The sequence below is a fragment of the Camellia sinensis genome, chromosome 11 (assembly GCF_055761805.1).
Source record: "Camellia sinensis isolate YWXY chromosome 11, ASM5576180v1, whole genome shotgun sequence".
NCBI lineage: Eukaryota > Viridiplantae > Streptophyta > Magnoliopsida > Ericales > Theaceae > Camellia > Camellia sinensis.
The window spans coordinates 164,491,675-164,497,820 of NC_138971.1; the positions used below are offsets into that span (position 1 = coordinate 164,491,675).

General features: G+C 36.5%; 1 pseudogene; it reads left to right on the forward strand.

Moving 5' to 3' along the window:
* The first annotated feature begins 743 nt into the window (after window positions 1–743).
* On the forward strand, window positions 744–2,439 carry LOC145803269 (flotillin-like protein 4 pseudogene; annotated as a pseudogene).
* Window positions 2,440–6,146: the final 3,707 nt, after the last annotated feature.

A 6,146-nucleotide genomic window follows, 5' to 3' on the forward strand; every position in this document is an offset into this window, starting at 1 on the left:
CTAATTTTATAACAAATTACCCCTTCTATTAATAAATCATTAAGGCACCGTTTGGGAAGTGGTTTTGTGGGTTTTTTTGGCTGTTTTAGTCACAAAAGACAAAATAGGCTATTTTAGTCACAACAAATAAAACATCACATCCAACCCATAATCATTACACTCTTCTTTCACAAAAAAAGTCAAAAAAACTAAAAAGCCAAAAAATCCTTCATAAACCAAGCTTTTTAGCCCAGGTTAAAATAGCCAAAAAAACCCAAAAAGCCAAAAAACCAACCCACTTTCCAAACCAACCCTAAGTTAATTAACAGTTTTTAATGATATTAAAAATATGTTTCATTTAATAATTTAGATAATTTTATTAATGTATAACAGATAAATTATAAATTTTATTTTTTTAATTAATTCTGTTAAATAAAAATTTTTAATAATTTTTCAAACTACAAAAACTAATCTATATTTTAAATAAATCTCAAAAAATATATTTATAATTTATCTCTTAAATAGCATGTTCTCACACGTCGCGTTAATATATAGATATATAGATTTTGTGTGATAATAAAAATCTTTTCTAAACCGACTCTATGATCGAGCGAGAAAGTTGCTTAGTTCCAAATCTTCTCCATAAAAATTCCAAATCTTCTCCATAAATCTTCCCCTATTCCAAATCTTCTCCATAAAAATTCTTCTTCATAGGCCTAACACACACTCTCTCTCATTTTTTCGTTCTCTCTAGAAATCAATCAAACCATGTATTTCATCGCCGGCCCATCAGAGGTCCTCGCCGTCACCGGCTGCGGAATCCCCGACATCAAGCTCGCCAAAAAGAAGTGGATATGGCCGGGCCAAAAGTTCACCCGAGTCGACATCTCACCGGTCAACTACACCTTCGAAGTGCAGGCTATGAGCGCAGAGAAACTCCCATTCATACTTCCTGCTGTCTTCACGATCGGCCCCAAGGTCGACTGTGAAGAGAGCATGTTGAAGTACGCAAAGCTCATATCCCCGCACGACAAGCTCTCGAACCACGTCACGGAGCTTGTGCAGGGAGTCATCGAGGGCGAGACTCGAGTTCTCGCTGCCTCGATGACTATGGAGCAGATCTTTAAGGGAACTAAGGAGTTTAAGAAAGAGGTTTTTGATAAGGTTCAACTTGAACTTGATCAGTTTGGGCTTCATATTTATAATGCTAATGTTAAGCAGTTGGTTGATGTGAGAGGGCATGAGTATTTTTCTTATTTGGGGCAGAAAACTCAGATGGAGGCTGCCAATAGAGCCAGGGTATATATTATTTGTAACTTTTTTTTTTCTTATGTATTGATTTTGGTGTATAGAAATTATAAGTATTAGGGTTTTAAATACATGGCCATTATCAAAATATAGGGAGTATTAGGGTTTCTGGTATGATTGATAATACTGTTCGATATTAAGCTATAAATCTTAGATATCAAGTTTCAATCTCATGATTTTTTAAAATTATCTTTGTAAACTAAAAAAAAAAAAGTTTCATAGCCGGCCCCATCACCTGTGCTTTTTTTGGAGTTTTTAGTTATTTATTTAATTAGTCTATTTTTATTTTTAGTTTACCTTTTTCAAAATTATGTTTTCTTTTTTATTTATAGATACCTATCTTAGAAAATTATTATTATTTTTTTTGGGAAAAAACTTGTAGCATAAATTAATTTTCTTACTTGTAGATCCCTATCTTAACAATTAAAATTTTATTATGAAAAAACTTTAGCAAAAACAAAAACAAGCCAATTTTTGTAAGTTTTTTTTTTTAATTAATATAGAATTTGGCTTATTTTTATTTTACTAAATTTTTTGTTTTAAAATTAACTCAATTTTTTATTTTGTTTTTTAGAATAATCTAGCCAAGGCTACCTATAAAGTTTTTTTTTTAATTTTTTTTAAATTACTAAAAAATAAATAATAAATAAATAAATATGAATCAAGAAAGTTTTTTAGTTTCAATAATGATGAACTTCAATTTTTACAATGTGCATTGATTGTATTTTTTGGTATAGATTGATGTTGCAGAGGCAAAGATGAAGGGTGAGATCGGCTCGAAGCAACGAGAAGGGCTAACAACACAAAATGCTGCGAAAATTGACGCAGAGATGAAGATTATAGCGACAAAGAGGCAAGGAGACGGAAAGAAGGAGGAAGTAAAAGTGAAAACAGAGGTACAAATATTTGAGAACCAAAAGGCGGGTGGGCCCAGTTGGCCCAGCTGGCGGAGGTGGAATCGGCTAAGGCGGTGGCATTGAGGGAGGCTGAGTTGCAGAGGCCGGTGGAAGAGAAGAACGCTTTGACTCAGTTGGAGAAGCCCAAGGCTGAGAATTTGAGCAAGGCTAGCGTGGAGTATGAAATTAAGGTAATTTAATTTAATGTTTTGATTTTATGTTTAATGCAGTTTAATGTTTGATTTAGTATGATTAATGTGATTTGATGCAATTTTATGTTAGGGGTTTTTAGAAAAAAATTTGAAATTTTTTATGGGAGATTTATTGGAAAATCCTTTTTCAAGTGTTTGCATTTTAATTAATGCCTAAGATATTCACAAAATCCTAATTTCATATTTAAAGTATATAAATATTTTTTGAACGGTTAGCAATTTGGTCTGTGAAGGTTCATATTGATAGTGTAAATATTCACATTGATAAGTTAGCATTCACACTACATTGACGGTATGAACATTCACATTGACAGTTTGAACATTCACATTGTAAATGCGAATATTATTAGGGTTATTTTGATAATTATGTCACTTATAAAATTTATTGAAATATAAAAAAATAATGTGGATTAAATACAATATTAGGTGAAAGGGATTTGTAAAAAAATGCTCCATTTTTAATGAGAATTGAAAAAAAATTGTTTTGATTGAAAGGCAGCTTTTTTTATGCTACCTTTTCAATTTTAACTAACATTTTTAAACTTTTAGGAAACCTTTAGAGATAAAAACAGTGTAATGAAAATCCAAAAAAAAAAAAAAGTCAATTAAATGGGAAAAGTAAGGAAAAAGAGAGGGGAAATGAAGAAAAGGAAGAAGAGAGGGGGAAGGAAAAAAAAAAAAAATTGATTTTGATTTTGATTTTGATTTGAGTTTGGATTCAGAACAGAGGAAGGAGAAGAAGGAAGAGAGGGGAAGGAAGGAGAGAAAAAAAAAAAAAGGTGCCAAAACAACGTTTTGGCACCTCGAGCCATTCGGGCCTTGGTAAATTCGAGCTACGAATCCCTGTTGAATTATATTACTCTATTAGTTTTATTTGTTCTATGAATACTCTATTGCCTAGGGGAAAACAACATAAGTCTAAGATCTGAATAGTGAATAGTAATCAAGCATTCTTACTTGTTGATTCACATCTAGAAAGTAGCTATTTGGGCCATTTTGGAAAGTCAGCAATGCTTTGCTATCTTACAATCTTAGTACTGACCATCTTAATTCAATGGCAAGATCACAATTTTTTTCATGATTTTTCTTTTAGATGAAGTGGAAAGACCTAAAATGAAAATGTTGTCTAATTAGGTGAAGGATCGTCTTTAGTTATAATGAACATTAAACATAAATTTGTTTCTAGATTAGGTCACCCTCAAATTAGCTGCATGATTTTTTAAATCTCAACCCCATGCCATTACTATTTCGATTCTTCCACCTCAAACTAGAAACAAAAGATGAGCCTCGAAGAAAATCTGTTTGTGATTTTTGATCGTTTGCAACTCTCAGACACTTCCAATAAATCTTCAAACATTTTAGTATTTCAGATAGGCAGTCAGGGAGGTAACAGGTTACATGTGTCCATAGACTATGATTGCCATTCTCAGGTTTCCATTTCTCTTCTACCCCATATGCTTTTCTGTTTTTTATGCAGATCTCGGGTAGGATTTCTTTCAGAACAGATGTAGCTTTTGTATCTGGAACTGGCTTAAAAGATTCAAGACTTAAAGAACGTCTTAGCAACCTTACAGGTATCTTCTGTCAAGTTCTGTGCATGTTTCCTTTATCTTGATTGTGGACATTATGTTTATAAGATTACAAGTGTCTTATTCTTTATGAAACTTCCTTATAAGTAATAGTGGTATAACTTATTAGATGCACAAAAAAACAGGCTGCTTGTTGGTATTGCCAAACAAGAAAGACTGCAGAATTAGATTTGAGGTAAATAACCTCTTTTCAATATGAAAAGAGGCAACCAAAAATTTTTAGCAATATGCTAGGAAGTCGTGAAATCTAGAGGACTGCATATAGGATTACATGAAAAACTTCACTTACATTTTTTAAATAACTTGGTGGACAAGTTCAGTGAGGTAGGAAAAAGATTAACTTAATAGACAAAGGAGAGTAAACAAGCATGCTGATAAAAAGAGGGGGGGGGGAAGAGACAACTTTGGGAATGATTGTTGTCTAAAAAGACCTAGAATAAAAACTTCAAAGAATTGTTACAGAGATGGGATTCAGGTCAATTCATAACGTTCATTAATTTAATTTAGTAGAGCAAATGGAAGAGTGAAGTTGTTAACACTGTTAAAAGAAGTGAGTGGTGTAGTGCAGTCATTTTCACGGGAGGGTGTGGAGATAGGATGGGTGTGCTGTGATCAAGATTTTAAGTCAATAGGCAATGTGATGATGTCAATGTCATTGACAAGAACTCAGCATAATGGCACCATTTTCTTGACCACTGTAGACACCCCATTTTTGACCGACCTTAAAACTTAGACGTCACTGATTGAGCGCTTGGTGATATTGCATATTGTGCTCGTTCAGAAGTTTCAGAGTCCCGGCTGCAAACCTTGCCTCCGGACTTCCAGACTCTTTCGTGCCTTGCCTCGTTTTGCGAACCAGGCTCTGTTTTCTCTGTTTTCTCTTCCCGAAGGGAGGGAGAGGTCTCGTAGATCATTTCTCAGTGGCCGTAGGCTATGTTTCGTGGTCGTGGCCATTTTTCCCGTTTGGAGCCCGGTTTTCGGTTTTTCGGAGCCGACGACCGTGTGCCTCGGTTCGGGACCGCCTAACCACCTCCATTTGCTCCGGTTTTTGGCACACATCTTATTTACTCCCTTTTGGGGGACACTGTGGCTCGAGAGACCAACTTCATGGTCGAATGCCACCTCCGGTGTTTAACAGCCCATTTTCGGGGCCCCGGGCCGCGCTTTTCGGTCCCCGAACCTCCGTTTTGCATCCGTTTTGGTTCATTTTTGGTGGAGACCTTATTTTCATTGTTAGAAAGCTTGTAGGAGGGTGGGAGGCCAGCAATTTTTTTGAAAATCCAGTTTTATTTCTTCATCGCTGTCCGTCGCCCGTTTTCCTCACTAGAAAGCTAATGTTGACCACTCCCGGGCCACTTTCTTTAGCCCTAAACCCCATATTTGTGTTGTACACACCTGGGAGGCCACCAATATGAATAGGCCGGCCAGTAATTGTCTCTAACCCTTTTGAACCCCTCTAAAAAGTTGGCTTTTATCTCTCCTGGTTCACATTTTTTGGGTTTTGACCACATATTTGTGTTGTGCACACATGGGACGCCACCTTTTTGGGGTGGCCGGCCAGCAATTTTGATTGATCCTTTTGACCCCTAGCCGGTCGGCCAGGGGGGGTGGCCGGCCGGCCCCCTGACCCTTTTGAACCTGGTCGGCTATGATTCTCTCTCCAAGTGTTTTCCAGCTGTGCCAGCTGTTTCCCTCCTGATCCTGTATCCGAGAGGCTGCCTTTTGGGCGGGAAATTTGAATTTGTTTTTCCCCCCCTTTTCCCTTGGCCTCTCCTCTATAAAGCCAGCACCCCAGCTCCATTTTGAGGGGTTACAAAAACCAGCTGAGGCATTGATACATACACCCTCTATATCTCTCATTCAACCCTCCAAACCCTAAGGTTCATGCACCCTTTACACACCACCTCCAAGCCTACAACCTCCACACTCCATTCCAGAAACTTGAGGAGTTTTTTTAGAGGTTAGGAGCACCTTTCCTTGGTCCAAAAGCTGCTGAAGACTTGTGCTACAAGGGTGAGTCCTCTTCTCCCTCTTTCTTGCCTTATTTTGTTCTATATCTTAGCCCCTTTTGCTTACATTTTTGAGCTCTGACCTGAACTGTAAATAGTCATATTTTGAGCTCCTCTTCATGTTTTATCAAGGACTTTTTGCTGTTTGAGGTC